This window comes from Falco cherrug, chromosome 2, assembly GCF_023634085.1.
Source record: "Falco cherrug isolate bFalChe1 chromosome 2, bFalChe1.pri, whole genome shotgun sequence".
Classification (NCBI taxonomy): Eukaryota; Metazoa; Chordata; class Aves; order Falconiformes; family Falconidae; genus Falco; species Falco cherrug.
Window position 1 is genome coordinate 15,860,189 of NC_073698.1, and position 21,525 is coordinate 15,881,713.

A 21,525-nucleotide genomic window follows, 5' to 3' on the forward strand; every position below is an offset into this window, starting at 1 on the left:
ACCATTAGAATTAAGGCATGTAATCCTATCAGGTATATATTGCTTGTAAAATACATTCTGCATTTAACAGAAAAAATTAATTTATTTTTTCTTAAAACGTATAAAAGAGTACCTAATGTCCAGCTAAGTACATGGAAATGGAGACACCTAGCCGTAAAACTTCCAGTGGTGCCCAGATGGTACATGCATCCATCCGTGCTGTTTACCTATGAACCTTCCTCATATACAGAGCAATGCAGTGAATGTAAACACAGGCACATAGATGGGTAATTATGATGAAAGAATAAAATGCCAAGCTCAGGTGCTTCTCTCTCACAGGCTGTCTTGCCTGCACCTGGGTCAGGGCAACCTCTGGCATCAATACAGGCTGGGGAACGAAGGGATTGAGAAAGCCCTGCAAAAAAGGCCTTGGGGTACTTGGTGGACGAGAAATTGGACATGAGCCAACAATCTGTGCTCAGAGCCCAGAAAGCCAACTATGTCCTGGGCTGCACCAAAAGAAGCATGGCCAGCAGGCTGAGGGGGTTGATTCTGCCCCTCTACTCTGCTCTGGTGAGACCCCACTGGAGTACTGCATCCAGCTCTGGGGTCCTCAGCACAGGAAAGACCTGGACCTGTTGGAGCGGGTCCAGAGGCCAAGAAAATGATCAGGGGGATGGAACACCTGGTCTAGTTGAAGATATCCCTAATCATTGCAAGGGGGTTGGACTACATGACCTTTAAAAGTCCCTTCCAACTCAAACTATTCTGTGATTGTGCATTTAATCAGAGTCTGTGAGATGGTGGGAGAGGACAGTCACAGAAGATGCACATTTCACGTACCCTGGTTTTGTACTATTTTCCACAAGAGTCTACAGGACACAGTCTGGAGATGGAACATGAGGAGACATAGGTCTCCCTCTCATTAAGTGTGGCACCTTTTATTTTCTTAGCAAGAAGCTTCATTGCTTCCTCTTTATTCATTAACTCTTGAAGTTCTTGCCCTTTCACATGACTTTTCTTATCTCCAGAACTCTGTTTTGTAAGGACGTTAGATACATTTTCCTTTGGACTATTTGTTTGAACTTCACACTTAGAGAATGTTTCTGGAGAATTATGGTACGTTCCCTTATTGGTACATCACCTTCCTATCAAAGGATCATAACGCCGATGAATGATCACACACACAAAAAGTCTGAAACATGTTTTTAACTAAAAGAAAATGAAAGCAGCCATTTTTGATAAAAATTACCTTGTAACTTCCAAGATGAAATAACCGCATCCATCAGAGCAGGGAGGCACCAATGTTCAAAGCAGTACTTGTCATTTCATCTGTCACAGCTAATGAGGAAAACTTAAACACAATCTGTATGCCCAAAGGCACACAGAGAGCAAGGAGAAGTGGACAACTACAGTAGCTGGTTATATACCTTGGCTTGCTCCATTTTCCCTAAACCTTTCTTTAAAAATATTAATAACATTGCTGGATGCACAGTTGACCTTGGAGAGAAGTTAATTTATAGTTAAAGGGATCAGAGGCAGCACATTCCTCCACTGCAGTAGCAGAGCCTGAAAGAGGAAGGAAGTGAAGAGATGTCTTGGTACACACTGACAAACTGCTTTAGAGGACGGGAAAAAATGAAAAAATGATTGCAGCCATGCCCTTCATTAGTACTAAGCCTCCAGCATATTAAGGGTAGAGTTCACTTCAACTAGTTCTTTTTGTGTAAAGTCAGGGATGTAGTTTGTTATTAATGTAGTTCTCATTACTCTCAAGATTGTGTAAGAGGCATCTGGGGAACATAATTCACTCAAACTGCCTGAAATAATTCCTTTAGGATGGGCTGAACAAGCTCTTAAAAGAGTTTCCTCTGTTTGTCCATTGACCATAAAGAGGCTTTTATAACAACAGTGAGATAAATCCTTCCACAAAAGACATCCCACATTTTGGTGCAGCTGTATAAATAATTCTGTAATTTTCCTTTTAGTAAAAAAGATAGCACCAAAACCATCTGGCTGTCATGTTAACTACTGAACCATTAGCACAGAGAATGGCAAACGTGGACAAGAATCTGTTCTGCTCACAAGCAACTTATAGGAGACTTGATCTGGTCAATTAAAGATAACAGTATTTGTTATTGGTACAAGAAGGATAATGAAAAGGCAAAACCCTCATGTTTGCTGTTAAACAAAGAATTATGCAAAAAGTGCAACAGGAGTTTTCTAGGAAAAAATCTCCCTCTCCTATGAAGCCAGGCTGAGAGAGTTGGGGTAGTTCAGCCTGGAGAAGAGAAGGCTGCAGGGAGACCTTACAGCAGCCTGCCAGTGCCTAAAGGGGGATTATAAAACAGACGGGGACAGACCTTTTAGTAGGGCCTGTAGTGATAGAACAAGTGTAATAGGTTTAAACTAAAAGAGGGTAGATTTAGATGAGATATTAGGAAGAAATTCTTTACTGTAAAGGTGGTGAAACACAGGAACAGATTGCCGGAGAAGCTGTGGCTGCCCCATCCCTGGCAGTGCTCAAGGCCAGGCTGGACGGGGCTGTGAGCAACCTGGTCTAGTGGGAGGTGTCCCTGCCCATGGCAGGGGGGTTGGGACTAGATGGTCTTTAAAATCCCTTCCAATCCAAACTGTTCTATGATTCTGTGAATATTGCTGCCATACTCCAGTTGTGGAATTAAGTAGAATGTGTCAATATATCTCAATTCCTCCCAGCAGGCATTTTGGGAAGGTTATATTTAACCTAGATTGTATTGCTGGAAAATTATTTTGACTCAATAATCCATATCAGTTTTCATTAAGCTAATTCTTTCTTAAGAGCATTAAAATGATGCATGACTCAGGTGCTTACAATTTGTTCAGCAGAGTGATTCAATTGTTAGTGTCTGCTCGAGGCTCTGTTCTTGAACAAAGACTACTGGAAAGTATTTGCATTTTGCTGCAACAGTCATGTACCCACTTCCACACCTGGCAGAACTATTCTGATGGGCACTGAACAAATTCCCAGAAGTCACAGGTCTATGGGGGTGAGGAAACACAGCTAGGACAGGAGAATATTCTGAAAATCACGTCTGCTTTAACAGAAGCCCAGGCCCTGACTCTTCCCAAGCAGTAGCTAAGGCCAGTAGTTGTGCCGAGAATTTCCTTGAGGATATACATTCAATGACAGAATTGAACGTGTTGCCTCGAGTCTGAGGCACGCTATGTCTTTAAATAGTGACATTGGTACCAGTGTAGGTGAGGCAGCACAGACCTTACTACAGAAATCCGCACTGTGTGTCATGTAGGTAAACTCTGCGCACCCACAGGGGAGGGTGATGACAGCCTCCTGGTGACACCCACCCAGGTAAATAGAGAACCACAAACTGGTCCTGGAAAGCATGGTGTGCCTCATGCCCTCCTGCAGCCAAGCTTTCTTGCCCTCCCTGCTTCAAAACAGGCGTCTTTCCTACAAACTGGGGTTCCAGAGGCATCGCCTGCAGGGTACTGACTGGTACTGGGAATGGGATGAAAAGCCAATGGCACGGTCAGTCACCCACCGCTGCTGGATCCCGGTCCCTGCCAGCTCAGCAGTGTAAGCATAGTTTCTATGGGCTGTCGCAGGTAGCATTTCCCCTACAAGGCATATAGCTGCCGGAGCTAGGGACTGAATGAAGTCAGAAAAAGACTGCCTTCCCTCCTTCCCCCAGTGCCATGCTGGAGGCCATGCAACTGGGTCGCCATCCCAGGAGGACAGCCTGCTCGTGGGGCAGGTGCCACACCTCACAGAGTCTTGTTGCGCTTGGCAGAGTTGCCACCACATTCCTCTTCTCCCCAAGCCCTGCCAGAGCATAGGAGATAGGCTTAGAAGCTAAGCTGGAGTTTGGTGATGTCTCACTAGAATATTTAACTGGTGGATTTGGACACCTTTGCATGTACCAGGCACCTTTGCAGAAGAAATACAAATCCTAAAGCCAACTGATGTTACAAGTAAAAGCTGCCATTCACCCATCTGTAAGTCTGAATTTATTACTTGTACAATGTTGATCAGTCTGTGCTGTTTCATTGCTTTGTCATAGCAAAAGCTATGTGAAAAGAGACATAAAACTGAAAGAGGTGGAATCCAGTAATCCCTCTCCAGAGATCCGCCTTTCCTTCTTCCCTTCCCTGTTATCAACAACAGCAAGGGTTTGGTTTCTTTCTGTCTTTTCCCACACTTCTACATTATTTGTCCAAAAGCATTATTGACCACAGAGGCTTCCCGGATCTTTCTGCATCATCAGCCTTTTATGTCCTCAAGTGTAGTTTGAAAACATATGTACAATGGCTGTTAACTTATTCAGAACAATTGCTTACAAGCAAATAAATCACTTTTCTTCCATTTTGTTATTTTACGTTATTTGATTTATACTTTCTCAACAATCCTTATTCATTTTTTTTTTCCAGAATATTCCTGAATTTTAACTCCAATTTTTTTAACTCAACTTATCTTTTATTTTTGACCGTAAGCAGAGACAGCAAACATTTAAATGCTGAAGGCTACCAAACGTATTAGGTGGTATCTCAGAACAAGAATCCAAGGACAGAGTTAGAAATAACACGACAGAGCAACAAGTGTGAGTGGAACATAAGATGAGAAGGAAGAAAGGGAAGATCAATTAGCCTTAAGTGTTACAATGTGATGGAATAGAACCAAGTAAGTCACTTCAAAGGAAAAGTAATTTATCTGGATCAAAATTATGTGCAGTTGAGTATCTGATTAAGACTCCTGGGTAGATTCTGAACAAATCATTTGGAATGCTTTTAGAGAAATAAAAGCTATGAAAGTAATCTTCAAAGGTGAAATTAATTTCCCTTAATGTTGGATGTCTCCCTTTGAAAGATATGCATACCGACTATGTGATTCATCTCACCCCAAAGTACACACTTAAAATACATGAACAGAGCTTTATAAGAAGTTTATTTTTTTTGCTTTAATTATGAGACTAAAGATGATTTGCAAGGGTTTAAACATTTGTGTTTCACGGGAAGAATCTCACTCTAGCTTCCTAACAAATAATAATAACAACTGCAGGGTCCAGATGAAACCTGGTATTATAGTCAACACAGTGCGTAGCAGTGATTGTTGCTCTCATTATGAAGTATTTCTATTTTGGTTTGGGCTTTGCTAAGTACCAAGGCTATTAAGGAACCGCTGACTACAAAATATGTGACTGCACTGACTGGCTAGTAATAGCATTTGACTTTCATTGGGCAAAATCAAGGAATCAATCGGAAGTCAACTGGAGTAAAACGTTTAGGTACATGAATGAGAGGAGACCCTAATTATCTGTGGGTCAAATCTGAAAAGAAACTGGGTGTCAAAAAAATACAATCTTAGGAAAGTACTTCATCATATCAGAATACTAATAATTTGATTTTTAAAAGAAAGCAGAGGTGATATATGTAGGGGACAGAAAACTGGCTAAGCTAAGATAAATCTCCCATAAATGTAGATGCTTCATAGATTTGTCTAGGTTAGGAACATAGTAATCTGGTTTCCTTATTACAGTCAATGAACAAAATAAGATGTCTTCAGAAAGAAGATGAGATATTAGTGGGTTCCATCACTTTTCTATCTCTCTCTCTCCATCGACTATATGGGAAGCAGAGAGTAATTTTACAACTTGCTTAGCATCTTCTTTAGAGGCCTGAAGTTAAGTGGAAGAATGTAGGCATTCAAAGAAGGCTTTAATTTAGATGTTAGGAAATGTAGGGATAAAGTCAAACTGTTAGCCCAAATCAGGCCTTGAAACAAAAATTAATTTGCCAGGAAAATGTCAGTAATGTAGAGATATTAAAAATAGAAGGAAAGAAGGTAAAAAGATGATATAGGTAAAGTGGGGTAGAAGTTTAAGATATTCTAGGTATGGCTTGAAAGCAAAATTTGTCATTCCACTTTTCAGCAGGAATACAGGCACTGAACACAGGACCGAACACCAGATGAGTAAGAGGATGTGGGCATGGGATAGAAAGCAATATTTTTAAGTTGAAGCATAATTCAGAGCGAAGTATGTGAACTGAAAACTCTGAAAAAAGTCAGCAAGCAAATATTAGAAAAGGTTTGTTGAGGAGTGACATAGAATTACTAGATTTTATTAAATATAGTACCCATATTGGACATGGTGGAACAGTGATCCAGGCGAAAGAAAGTCTGTTAATCCAACCATAACAGTATGCAAAGCATTAAATGAACTTGAAGGTAAGGATAACTAAACATGGAAGCTAACATAATACGAGATAAGGGAATGAGATAAAGGAACTTCGTATCTTCCTTTGACTAATGCAAATGTTTTCATAGACAATGTAAATGTGTTAGACCACACTTCCCTGAGCTTCAGTAAAGCATTTGAAGCAATACCAAAGGAAAACTAGCTAAAACAGAGAGCATGATGATTAGAAGTAGAACTTCAGGGAGAACAAAGAGCTAACTATAAAGAAGACCACTACAGGTTATGGTAAAAGAAGAACTGCCGGGCTTCAGGGTCTGGCTGGGTCAAGGGATCTTTCTTCTTTAGTAATTTAACCGAAGAGCTGGGCAGAAAAGAACAACTTGAAGGCACTGTCAGTACACAAGAGAATGATGCAGGATGAACCTGAGAACTCATATAAAATAAATACTGTGAAACTGCAAAATTCAGAATTGAAGACTGTCAGGAGGCTGATGTGATTCCTTAGTCATAATACTTCTAATACCGTTAGACACCTTGCCAAAAAGGTGTTTTCATTACCTGTCCGGATTGAGATTTCCCAGTGCATCAGATGCAGTACAACACAACATACATATTGGAGCTCTAGAAATCTTCTCTGTGTTACACTAGGTGCAAGACACCTGTACGGTATGCCTGTCTGCTTTTTTGTTCTCGTGAGAAAAGAGTTTGTGCAGTACAAGTCAACTCCACCTAGACAACACACTTGGTGCCCAGACCTGAATGCTTCATATTAAAGATAAGAAAAAAGCAACTATCAAATGAACTTATGAAAGATACAGTAGTAAACCATAGCCACTCCTTTCTAGCTGATATTTTGAGTCTGTTGCTCACAGTCTCTTCTGAAACCTTGGCTCATTATGTATACCCTTAAGCAAATCAGACAGACAATTCCGTATCCTGATGGGCATCCTGTCAGACAGTACTCGCTAGAAGTGATTGTTAAAATATTATATAGCCCTTGATGTGGGTCTCCCACAATATCCCTTATCTCCTAGGCAAGCATGTTAAAAAATGAACAGTTATTTTTATTACATATCAATTAGAAAACATCAGGGATATGCATGAGAAAATCAATATCTTCATCATCTCTCTTTTTGCTTATTATATTCAGCTAATTTTATTGTCTTTTTAACTATATTAGGATAGGTGAGTCACGTCTGGATGCATAAATTTATCTCCCTTTGACTATAAAGAAGGTCTAGACAATTTCACCTTTAGATAATTAAAATCAAGTAAAAGTTAGTCCTACCCTAAAGGTCCCAGAAATAATAATCTAAAATATATGATATTTCAGAGGCTGTTTCAGATAGCTGTCTTTGGTGTAACTTCAGTTTCTTCTCTTCAGTCAGTCAAGATTCTCCCTCATTTATGTTTATGTCTCTAAAAAATTTAAACCGATCGATCCTTGCCTTTCCCTCTCTTTTTATCCCTTTTCCTCATTACTTCAGCTTTTTACAAAACAAACAAGCAAACAAACAAAAGAAAAAAAAAACAGAGAAAAAAGCAAGAATTAATTGTAGGATCAAAATCACAAGTAAAACACAAAATTCAACAAGGTTCTCTAGCACATCTTTAATGCAACCACATACTTTAGCATTGTATAATTTTTACGATACCTTGTATCAAAAAAAGGTGAAATTGCTATTGAAATGGTAGAAAATGTATTGTTTTTAATAGAAATGCCTTTTTAAATAGCGACTTTCACTTGAAACATTGATATACCTATCATTTGCTTTCTGGTGGAAGCAAGTCATAGAGTAGGAGTAAGAGCAGACTTCATTACAACTGCCAGTCCCTATTCATGAAAGCTTCTGCTGTTATTGCTCCTCATCTGCAGAGTTAACTAGCCCCTCCATAAAAGTTCATGACATGACGATATTTAGCAGCACTGCAACAAAAAGGTTAAGTTTGTGAGACAAGATACTGAGGCAGAATAATAGGCATCAGTAGATCTCAATCAGCCTGCACTGCACTCTGCAGCTGTGCAAAGGACTTGTTTATAACTCCTGATAAAACTGTCTTTGGGCAGTTTATTATGAGGAATTTGTGGTGATACAAATGTCTGCTGGTGTTCGGGCAGGAGGACAAATTTTGCAGACCGCAGGTGGGAGAGGACAGGGAGTGGGGCAGAGCTGGTGGGAGCTGCAGCAGGATGGGACCCACGATGCAGAGCAGGGACAGAGAAGGAGGGCGACACCAGGACGGGCTGCTGAGAAGGGCCCTGAGCCATGACCCGCAGTCTGGGCTAAAATCCTATGTGAGGGCTCTGCAAGCCCCTTCTCTGGCATGAACATGAAGATGCGAGGAACCACCTTGTTGCAGGTGGAACAGGAGTTTGCAGTTAGTGATCTCAGTATGGAATTGAAAAACAAACACCTCTGTCTTTCACCTATGCTTTCCTCTAATAATTTTTCAGCTGGGTCAGTTCTACAATTTCAGAATAGGCAGGAAAAAAGCACTATTCTTTTAATAGTCAACATCCTCAACAAAGTATCTGAATTATCAGTCTTGGCAAAGGTCATAAACAGACATCTTCTTATGGTGTTCTGCAACACAGGCAAGAGAGCAGGAGGGAGTCCTGACTAAATCCAGCCACAGAAAACAGCTCCACAAGCATCACTCAAATCAAAATAATTTCCTATCATTTTGTACAGTATGTCTTGCACTGTGGTGCAACAGTATTTTCTAAGTCCTGTGTAGCTATTCTGAACAAGCCTCCTGAAGAAATGCTACAATAGAGAGCTATGATTATACAAAGTGAATATACACCATTATAATCAATACTTTCAGAAAATAAAATTTTGAGTTCTTTTACTCTGTCAAAATTCTTAGCACTGTGTAGCCCAGTAAGTCAAGTTTTTGCCATTACAAAAAGTCCATAGCCTTTGTGCTGATGTGATAGGATTTCTCTAGACTTGCTTCAGCATGAACAGATTCTAGCTTGTTTCAGCTGTGATAGCAGTTGTTTAGACTGTTACTGCCTAAATTTTTTTCAGCTTAGCTTTCATTTGTAGCAACAGTGAGGAGTTATTCTGCATGGACTAAATTGTGGTGTGGGAAAGTGCAGACACAGGTCCCAGACTGTAGCACAAAAGAGAAGAGGTAGGTGCTCAGAAAGTTGTTTCTCAGTGTAACAGTTTCAATAGCAGAGTTCAAGCTTTTTTTTTTTTTTTTTGTATTGGGCAATGAGTGAATATCACTGCAAAGAGTAGTCTAGTCATGTTGTTTGTTACACTGGCAAAATGTTAAGTAAGTTAGGTTACGCGGTAAGGAGCTGGTCTCCGCGCACAGAGGAACCCCGAGATCAGTGGTGGGGACCCCAATAATACACTGATCAGACTGCACCCATGGCATCACAGGAGTGTGACCAGCCTCCCAAAGGCTGATGTATGCTTACTGGGAATACGAACCCATCCTCGCTACTGGTTGGATCTGGGAGCATGGAGCTGTCTGTGCCACGCTCACCTCTATCAGGCTCCTGGATTTGGCCCCCCTCCTAACACAAAGGGGACTAACATGAAATTGTTAGATGTGTATAGATGGTGTGTTCCGGTTTTGCTCAGAGTAAAATTTTGAGTGCAACCATCAAAATTTGTCTAGATTAAGATTTACTAGGGTAAAGTCTGCTACCACGGCTATTCCAACATACGGGAAAGGCGCTCACCGTTCCTGCTTGCCCCAGCTACTCACCAGCCACCACCAGCTGCACTGTGCTAACTACCCAGCTGGGTGTCAGCTCTGCACACAGCTTCATTCTCCAATCTATCCGGATTAAAAATGACATAATGCATGAAGTGGCAAAGGAGGATGTTTTATCGGTCTGCTGTTCCTGGAGGACAGTGGTATTGACACTCAGTTTCGAGGTTAAGAATTGCACTGAAGTCAGCAGGACTAGATCAAATAATACTTTCTCAAATACAGATGGGAAAATTGGTTCTGAAATTGGTGGCTGTAAGCCACTAACACTGCACTCACTAAGATACTAAAAAGATGTGAGGAAGATCCCTCTTATTATCAACACATTCAATAGATCCTGGTGGCTTCAGCCCATCTCTGCTATGGCTTGATCCTCAATCTGTGGAAAAGTGAGCTGAAAGGAAGAAATCTGTTGATCAATGGAGATGATTAGGCAAATTGTACAACTACAGGGATGCCCCAGGATAAGGCAGAGAGAGAACAAGACTGAAAAATAACCAGAGTGCCTTAGGTAATGTAGGTCAGGTTTAGCTTACGAAATGAAGCAGTTCTGCATTTTGCATTATGCACAAGCACTTCAGTGTATTATCCTTATTTAAAGTGTTAATCTACCCTTCAGTACCAACCAAAGCTTTCTACTTTCTTTATGCATTTGGCCATAAAATGAATCTTCGGGGGGTGGGGGTGGGGTGGGGGTGGGGTGGGGTTGGTTTGTTTGTTTCTGTGCTAAAAGTGAAAATTGTTTCATTTACATTAACTCATGGTGCCAGTATGACCAGCGATAGGACACAAGGAAATGGAATGATGAAGCTGCGTCAGGGGAAGTAAAGACTGGACATTAGGAAAAGTTTCTTTGCTGAGAGGATGGTCAGTGACTATAACAGGCTCCCTAGGGAAGTAGTCCAGAGTTCAAGGAGCATCTGGACAACAGTCTTGGTAATATGGTTTAATTTTAGGTAGTCCTGCAAGGAGCAGGGCGTTGGACTCGATGATACTTATGGGTCCCTTCCAACTTGCAATATTCTATGATTCTAAAATGATAGAAGCCGTCTTCACCAATTCCCACTAATTCAAAAGTTCTGAAGGGTTAACAGGGTGTGGGCAGCCGTCATACTGCTTTGGCATTGTCTATTCTCTTGGCCACCATATAAACTAGCTAATACCCACAAAAGATTCTTTATCACTGGCTCTATCTTGTTCACCAGAAATGTAATTGTCTAACCATCTGGACATCATTGTAGCTTTGGTCAACCTGGCATTTCACAGATTTAGTATAAATCATCACAGAACCATGATCTGTGAATCAAATATAGTTAATTGCTGTTTTTCTGCATCATCGATTGAACAGAAATATTAGCTCTAGTCAAACTGTTCTCATAAAGAAGTTACATAGAACTCAAAATGATATGTCTGGGGTAGGTGGAATGTGAACTTCCCTTCCTAACAATCCAGCTAGCCTCTATGTCAGGAAACTAATCGCAAAGCCACTGGATCTCCCCCCCAGATCAATAAATAATTACTATAAACCAACCCATTCTTTAGCCAGAATGATTTCTATCTTTCCAAAAGAGTTTATTTTTTTTCTCACAGACAATCAGTTCTACTTGCAAGATACATCATCCCTTCCTTAAGCTCAAACCAAATTAGCTGCGTGATGTCTGTTACTGGACTTTACATGAACCCTGGTTCAATGAATGCAAAGAAAAGAAATTATATTAACCCAGAACTATTCACTATTAAAAAGGAAGTAATTACTCCAGCGTGCTGCCTCTGCCATTGCTGTCTCACAGCTAAGTATGAAAAAAGGAGTTTTACAATTCATCCTGTAGTTCTGTGGCACAAAATGATTTGCTTATTTCTGTTATATACTTAGTGTATTTTCTTCATTTTTCTGTACCATTGTGAAGTATTTCATCTGGTCTGTGGAAACAAATCCTTATGCAAGTGCATGTTATTTTCAGGGTTTAGAATTTCTCTTCTAGCCCTGAAGGTTCTCCTGTACCTTCCTTCTCTGAATAACTCTGTTTTGCAATTGTTCATTCTGAGAAATGAGTCCCTTATGTTCCATCATCTGCCATCAAGTGTTATAACCTGTTCACTGTCAGGTGGTCTGGGGACAAGACTAGCTGAGAAGTGTTTGATAAATTCTCAGGGCATTTGTATTACACCTCCTTACCTGCAGGGTATTTTCAGCTGGATGGTAATTGAATTCTGAACCCTTTGAAACTGAAAAACACACAAGATTTTAAGGCACTGGGGGGGTGACAAATGAGATGCCTAATGAGATGCCTATTCATGTCATTTATGTGACAGCAGTGCCCAGGGGATCCAATTAGAATGGTGGCCCTGCTTGCTTTGATAACATCCAAATGCAGACACTGCTATGGAAATTGCATATAAGCACATGAACAGGCTAGGGACTTTGTTGCTCTTTCAACACTAATCCAAACTATATTAATCTTCACACAAGTCCTAGCAAGCTTTATTTCCTGTTGCATGATACACCAGAGCCTCGTGGGTTTGTTCTTTTGCTGGGTGCAGAAAAGGCCCTCCAGGTCTTTGCTATTTACTCCAAACCACCTGAAGCAAGAATGCCTGACACAGCAAATGAGAAAAGATCTGTGGCACCTGAGAGCTGAAAGAAAATTAAATCCGTGCAAGCTGCTTGATGGAAATATCTAATGATTCAAAGTGAGGAAGCAGACTAGTCAACTGGATCATGCTAGACAAGTACTACACCCACACACTAAATCTGGGATGTTCCCCCCCCAATAAAAAAAAAAAAAAGCCCCAACAGTTGCTTATGATGATTTCAAGTATCAGAAATAACCGAAAATACTGCCGGGCAGTATGGAGTAGAGTCACTTTCTCAGACCTCCACAGAAAAATTGTTTGAATTTGAATGAGTTCAGTGCAACTAGGAACGGGGCTACAGTGCCCTGCTTCCAGGTGGTCTCCCTGAACCTGGGATCCAGTATCACTGTCTCCTCACTGGCTTAATATGGTTGTTTACACAAGAACAGCTTCAGTGGAAGGGCCCAAGCCTTTGAGAAGCTCAGTAATCTGGTGATTACAGGTCTCTCTAGGAAGTAGGTGGTAGGTATTCCTATCTCTTAGGAAAAGAAGGATTTTGAACCTGGATGTCTCGTATTCTGCACAAGTGATCTAACAAAAATCAAGTCAGACAAACGGCTCTGCCCCCTCATCAGCTTTCAAGGGTTTTCTGTGGGGACTGACTTGCTTAGACCACAACTGCCACATAAAGCGGCTGGGACAATTAGGTTGAAGAATGTATATTCAGCTGCTGTGCTTCGTAACATGCTGCAGGCTGGCTGCATGTCTAACCTCTTACACAGTTCTGGCCGTGCTTGGCGTCGGAAATATTAGGTGTCTTATGGACTTACGGAGTTGGGTGCATGTGTGTGTGTGTGTGCAAATGTGCCAGTAGGCCACTGAAAGAGGCACTTAGCTGTGTAAGTGACACTTAAACGTAGTCCCAGATGCTTAAGAAATGTAACAAATATTGACATCTTTGTGTTAATAGCTATGGGAGTGATTGCAGTGACTCTGCCTGTGACTATCACTCTACCACCAGCTTACACATTTGCTCTTTGGTCTCTTATCATCGTAGCGGGAAGGAACAAAGACAACATGACAACCCAAAGCTGCTTCTTAGTTAATCTCACACATGGGGTTACAAGGCTTTCCTTGGCATTATTTGTGTTGAGTAGCAACAAAATTTTTTGCAGAAAGATACGTCATTCAAACTTAACACCAAGTCCCAGTAAATGTCTCCTTTTGTGGAGATAGGGAACATAGGGTCTGTTAAACCAGCTCACGCAAAATGTTTACTGTTTACATAAAAATATCTCATCCTACTTCCTCTGAAACTTCAAACAGGAAGAGTTCAGCCTGACTCCAAAAACACTCCTAAGAGAATAAACAGGTGGGCTTGGAAACCTTTTCTTTATCCCACTGTGCATATGAGCCTGCTCTTAGCAAAGATCCAGTATACACCATCCTCAAATTTAAAAAAAGCTCAGTTACCAAGCACCATTAATATAAACATTTTAAGACAAAGTGTTGAATTATGCCATTTTCTGTGATCTATAAGAAAGCCAGGGCATTTAAGCATCTTCCCTACATCTAAGCAAAGGGATTTGGGAGCAATTCCCAGCTTGCAGGTCCCTGGCTATGTTTCATTTCCCTCTGGGAATCAAACCAAACACATCAAACTACCATCTCCCCCACAGAAAGGAAACTGAGCTGGAAAGGGCTCACTCCAGTGTGTCCCCATTGCAGCTGACCATACGAGCAGGCTGCGTTGCAGCGTTGCCCTGCCCCTCAGGCCAGGGACGGTCTGAGATAGTCAGCTGTCCTTCCCACCTCTCCTGTCCATCACTCACCTCCTCCCTTTCCCTGCTCTCTGACAGGCCCTCTTCATGGTGGTCCTTCTCTCTCTTTGCTATCCTGCCTAGTGGCTTCTTCATCCAACAGCATGTCATCCAAACACACAGAGAACAAATAAACCACAGATGGGCTCCAGATCCTGCAAGCTGGAGCTCTGCTCACAGGCTACTGCAGTTATACCTGCCGCCTCACTGCGTGCTACATCTACCTGGAGCCCAAACTTTTTGGAGGAGCAATTGACTCATCCCAAATTTGAGTAATGAAGACTGCTTTTACCTGGTCCACAAGAAACAGCATGCCCATGCCAAAGCAGAAAGCATTTTATCTTGAGTTGCATGGCCCCTAAAGCCTGCCTCTGTTTCTGCCCCAGTATTTCAGAAGAGAGAGTCCCTTTTGGTCATTCTCAGTGTAAGTCACTAATGATACAGTAATTCTCATATCATTTAGACTTGCAGTTTCTACCTTGACGACACAGACATACAATGTGGTAGTGTTTAATCATCAGACACAGAGGAAGTGAGGCTAATTATGTCATTGTGATATCTTTAAAAATAGATATTTTACATGTGCACTATTTTCAGTAACAAATTGTATTGCTGGAAATAATACTAAGAATTGTTTTGATTACATCATCTCACTAAAATTTAGTCTACACGTTCCGAGCCTAAACACATCTGTGCCACCTACACAGCTGTCATTGTAAAGTGTGTGTGTGTAAGGGGGTGGAATTACACCTCTGTAACCTTGTAGCCTGATCTGCAACAATGGGTGATTTAATCCACCCATGTCTTTTCACATAGGATCATATCCATGGGTCTCACATATTTGTCAAAGTTGGTTTGACATTTCTTGCTCCTGGGAGTTCTGCTTTTATGTATCCTGCCTTTTCAGGATAACAGGACTGGTGGAGTTCACTGGTAATGACAAACTTCCCCTTTTCCTGTTGCCCCATTTTTTTCCTCTCCTGCCCTGCAGTGTGTGCATTCCATACATCCATTAAGCTTCTACACTGTCATAAAGTAGCTTGTTTTCCCAAATTCTTTACTTCTGAGAATTGTATTTTCAGTCTGGATTTCTTTCCTTCTGGCTGTTTCTTAAACCCATTCTCTCAAACCTGGCACCACAAAATTGGCACAGTAATGTGAGCAGTAAGCACCCTGTAGTAAGATACATCCAAGGAAGTAAAACAAGTCATAGCTTCACACAGCCCTCTGTCTTTGTCCAGTACTAATATCTATTATTTTAGTCCCAAGTAGTTTCATTATAACAGGATGGCTGGGCTTTTGTGTGATTCAGTCTTGGCAGTTAATAACACATATAGAGCCTGTAAATCTCTGGCTTTCAATAAACACAGAGAAAATGGTAAATGGTAGATAATTGATCAATGAAGTAATACTGATTATGTCCTTGGCTCCTGCTTATTTTTCTATAATTTTGGAGGAATTCTTAAGTTTGTGTTCCCTTGGCTTGGCTTCCGTTATTAGATGGCATTACTGATAATAGAGGTTAGAGTAAACATCTTAGAATACAGCTGTCTATAAGAAATAAAGTCATAAAGTATAGAGAAAGAGACTGATGATAATTCTAGGAACATAATGACCTGATTCAGTCTGACGTGAATATTGTGTCTAGTTCTGGTCGCACAGTCTTACAAAGCAGACAACAAGAATAAAAGACTGCCAAAACTGTCAGGGGAATTAAAAAATATTGCTCACGTTAAAGGGCAAAAAATTGTAACATCAGTTTTAAGATTAAAACAAATAAGACATCTGCTAAAATTATATAAGCAAGGGACTTACAGAAAGTAGGTGCTCTTATTTACTCTCTTTCTCAACACAATGACTCAATGACTCATTCAGTGAACAGGACAATAGTTTGAAAAGATAATAGGGAAGTATCGTTTCAAAAAGAGCACAAAAAAAATCTGGAGTTTCCTGTATTATTTTAAACCTGAGATTCAAGTAAGAATGTAGATATTAAGAACACCTCTATCTATGCAAGAAAGAGCTGAAGAAAAACAATGCAAAATTCAGCAGCTCTTGAAATATTCCACGACAGGTTCTTGTTTAGTCCTCATTTCTATTAAAGATAGAGAGGAATATGACAGTCTGAGATGGCCTTTGATTTGGTCAGCTGGGCAATTCTGATGTTTTGCAACTGTAATTATTAGACCCAAGGAGAAACTTCACACTTTAAACATGTGTCAGTATGATGCAAGTCATTCCTTGGAGTGCCATGAAAGATCCAATGCTGTGAATGGAGCAAGAGGAACATAAAAATTAAAATTTCCAGTGTTTATTTAAGGTTGCATGCACAGTACTCGTTTGTTTAAGCCTGAACTTTCAACACGTATTTTCCCCCCGGAGCTGATGCTTGTGCAGCCTCACGCAGAGATAATGAGCCCACATCCAGTATTTACTTTGTGCATCAAGTGACTCAGTTTCAGAAAGCGTAACTCATACTCTAAGTCTCATGAACATAACGCAGAAAATTCCCAAATTCAAGGCTGTGAGCTCTGTGTTTCCTCCTTGGCACACAGCAGAAAGCTGCCGAAGGGCTGCTACTGTCCTTTGGTGGAAACACTTGAAAGGTTCCAGGTGCTCTTCCAAAACAATGCGCATACGTTGATAGCATCTTCTCTCAAGTTATTACTAAACTTGAGCCTGCTTGTACAGGAGGAGCAAGTTACCCAAGCCCTCTGCAAAGCAGCTGTCATCTGGGCAATTACTTTCTGAAAAGATGAGTGAGGTCAATGTTGAGATTTCTATTTTGTCTGAATTTTGGTTCAGATCCTAGCAGTGTTTCTCATTGATTATTTCTTTCTTAGTTCTCATACTTCAGATGCTCATAATAGTTACACAAAGTCAGTAATTGGAAATAAACTGATGTTATCACTCGCTTTATTTTTCCCACTACATCCTGATTCTCCTGTTATAACTCCGTATCTCCCTGTTACATTACTATGCTGCCCTTTTGCTGTTTTGTGCCACTGTAGATCTGGTTACATTTTATTTCCAAGAAAGTTTATTTGCACCATGATTTTCCCCAAAGGTTATCTGCACCGTGATTTCCAACAGAGTTCTAGACAGGACACTTCTGTGTAACTTATGAGAGCTTCATTTAATATTTGCTTCTCTTAATTTGGAATTGACATTTGGAAAGCTATTCTCATATGCAAGCTAATTTTTGGACTGATGATCATATTGGAGCTTCTTTCCCTTTGTTTTGGAGCAGAACCTCCACACTGGAACTACAAAAATGTTCCCAAAGCATTTTGTCAATAAACCACTCTGCTAAGTTATTAGTGCAAGACAGCCAAATTTTCCATGAGAAGGGGTCCTTGGATGATTCCTGGAAATTACAGCCGGATAACCCAGCCATCAGCTAAGTCTCTGATATGGGGTACTTTGGAGCATAAACCAACTTTGCGTCTAGGCTCTGTCAGAATCATAAAACCTGTTTTCCTTTATGGCTTTTGCCTGCAGGGTCTAATCTAATAGACTGAGACTAATAGATCAAAATATGTAGCTAGAAGGAGAGCATACATTTTCCCAAGCTCAGTTATTCCAGTTGTCTGGCCACATCCTCACTGCCCTGGTGAGTCACTTCATCAGGCTGTCCCTTGTTGAAGCTGTACTCCATGGCACTGCAGGCAACTTCTAATTGTCCTGGGGTACTGGCACTGCAGTTTGCTTCAGGGGACCTCAAACATGACATCTTATACTATGGGTCCTTGTAGCTTTCCATGACCAAATTTTTCCGACATATGTCTAACCTTGACTTCTCTGCACCACTCATGCCCTTTGACCCCATCATGCATCTCTGCATGATGTACTTACTGTTATCCAGCCACATACTTACAGTAAAAGAACACAAAATTTTGAACCATATGTAAGATTTATGATTTATCAACTTTCTATGGCCAAGATACATCTGTGCCAGAACCTGGAGGCCTGCGGAGGGTTAAATATCTGACTTCAAACCTCTCATGCATGGCTCCTGTGAGTGGTGACATCTCCTCCCCAGTATTCTGTGACCAAGGCTTCACAGTATGTCCCAAGGCTTCTGTGATACCTGCTCACACACCTGCATACCTTCTTTTATTGAGGTACCCTACAGACCCAGACCAGAATCAAGTGACCTCAAGAGCACCCAGAGCCATAGCCAGTGGTAAATATGGGAGGAGAGATAATTCTCTGGATGGCGTGAATGGAGAAGAAGGGAAGCCTTTTGCAGCTAAATCCTTCCCTGAATCAGTATTCATAATGCAAGAAGCATGCATCAAATGATATTCATTCCAGCCCTGACAGTAACAAATCTGTGTCAGTGTAATTTTTTTTAACATTAACAATTTTAAATACTATTTTATCATTAATAACCCTTAGTTGGCCCTAAGGAGGGACACTTTCTGCACTTTTTTGTCCCTCAACAGCAGCCGGGACCATGGTCAGGGAGGACTTGATCTGCTGATTCACCTGGAAACAGTCTGGAATCATTAATTTAATGTATATGCATGGTATGCCTTGACTGCTGGGATCCTGAAGTCATGGTTGTCTATGAAGTCCACCTAAATTATCCTGGTCCTTCTACCAGCACTGACTCCACCAGCCACAGGTACAGTTGCCCATGTCCTTCCTGCCTGAGACTGGACTGCCTGCGTGGACCACCTGGGGGACACCAGCAAACAGCACAGGCAAAAGCACCCTCTGAAATGGACCCCTCCTCCCAACTACACCTACATGTGCTCCCTCCCTAATGTTCACTAGGATAGTGCAGGGTTGTTCCAGTGTAGCACGCATTTACAGCGCTTGAACTACTTACCCCTCTCAGGATGGGGCACAATGGGGGATGTGGCTTGGGACACAGCCCATGCTGAGCCTCAAAAGGATGTTAGATAAACAGTTCATGGGAAGGACACTGTGAACTCGAGACACAACTGGTTCTCAACAGACTCCTGCAGGTCCCTCTTAGGATGGCAGGCTCTGAAAAGGGCTACGTCATTTGATGTTCCTGTGAAGAATACATTCACACAACACGAGTCACGCAGAGATAAAAGGAATTTTTTTTATTCTCTTCCTAGGGTGGCAATCCCTGTAGTGGTAAACTTACAGAGTGCCACAATAATGTCATCTGGGCCAGAGAAAGCAGCACTTCATTCTGGAAATGGCCCATCTGCCTCTTTTAAGAAGAGCAGAAAAGGCTCATGCAAGGTCCAGCAGGGACTATGCAGTACGGACATGACCATCCCCAGGACACTGCTCCATGAGCTTCCTACTGCCTGGTGGTAGGACTGTGGTGTAATCTGTGCAAAAAGTGAAGATACAACTCAGGTGGCTCACTCAGGTACACACAGAACTGCATTATCCTGTATTATTATGGCAGTAGGATATTTGTTATACGATGTAAGGAAGAAAGCGATACCTGATTCTCTACTGCCCAGAAAGAATTTTCTTAGAGCAAAATGCTTCCTCATCCGTTTTCTATGACAAAGCCAGAGGCAGAGTGCACTGCCTGTAGCACAGTGCGTGGGAGATAACGGTGTATGAAGTTGAAGGGACAGCTGAAGTGAGTGCCAGAGAGACACCTGAACAGCACTGGCTGGAAATTCAAACTGCAGCGTGTAATCAAAAGGCTGTGACTAAAAAGGATGTGTCAACCACAAGATTGTGTTAAGTAGGAAAGAGGAAGATCCCAGGCCAGACAGAGTCTCTGTAGAATTTGTACCCTTAGCACCATATTAGGGAGAACTGGTGAGGTCTTCTCTGGAAATGTTTTTCATTAGGAACAGCAGAACCATCAAAACCAAAAATTGGTGTGGACTCCCAGCGTGTATAGACACCCCACTTGGTATGAAAACCCCCAAACATAATTGACAGAAGGGCTTGATCCTACATGCCAAATAAACTTTCTGATTAATGGGTAGCCAGTCTTTCCAGAGAGTACTGTTTAATTGTATTTGTGTAAAGAGGGAACATCTATCAGCAGGGCAAATGGAAAGAAACTCACCTTAACCTAAGTGAACGTACAATTATTTCACCTAGAAGACTGAAGATTGAGGCCTAGACCCTTGTTTAAATCAGTATGAGCAAAAACCTGAAACAGTATATTCTTCCAGACCCAGTAACTATGCTGATTGACAATATAGTTACAGACTATGCCAGAGGACAAATGTTTTTCCATTAAAAATTCCCAAAATTTCTTGTTTCTTTCTATTGCAAACAGAAAAGATGTTTGAAAGTCTCAGAAATATTTTCAGGTTAGGAAAGTCAATTCCTGCCTGGCTCAAAATGCACAGTAGTACTGATCTGGGTAGTATTAGGGATTCAAAGATCAAGACCATATTCTTCATCTGTAAAATATTCACATGTCTGGAAATACTAGCTCAGAATGAACTGTGAAAAGTTTAGAAATCGCCCTTAGTTCTTCCAAGCAGATGTGACCGCATACTTGACATTTCAGACACTTTTGAGTAGATTTTTACTATTTTACTTAGGCTCTTTGAAACTGATATTTTTCTCCACTTTCGCCTTACTTCCGTATTCTGCAGTGTCATTTTTTTCAGAAATCAAATTGTTTTCTGGAAGGCACTCGTGCTCCTGAGGAGTTGGAGTACGTCTATGTATGTGTGTGCATGTGTAATTCTCCAACGAATGGAGTTACACTAAGGGATTGCATTATTCCTAGGACTACCCACAGAGTATACTGTTTTAAGCGTATTGCACTGGTGTTCAGAAAAGGACGATCAATAGACTGAAAAATTAGTGGCCCTGAAAATTACTATATCTAGAAGAAATTCCTAATATTTTAATATCTTAATTTGTTACTCAGAGATCCACATTTCAACAGAATATAATAATTAAATTCTACTTATTAGTGCTGGCTTTTTTATATCTTCACCAAATGTAAGAATTTGCTGTAATGAGCTGCAGCTTCCTCAGCCACCGCATCATGTTCGGTTCTGAGCAAATCCTCTAAGGGGCAAAGCTGTCACTGCCATCTAGTGTCCTCATAGTAGGTTTCTGGAGATCATGCTGAGAAAAAAAGGCATTTTCATGATAAGAATGAATTCTCTCACCAGTTTCTCAGCTCGTAGTAAATCTCATGGGGCTCACAGTACCTCTCAGAGTGTTTGCTGCCTTTTCAAAGTATTAATGAATTTAGAAGACAGCTGTCTAGTTTCTCAGTTTGTAAAGGTTAAATGATGTTT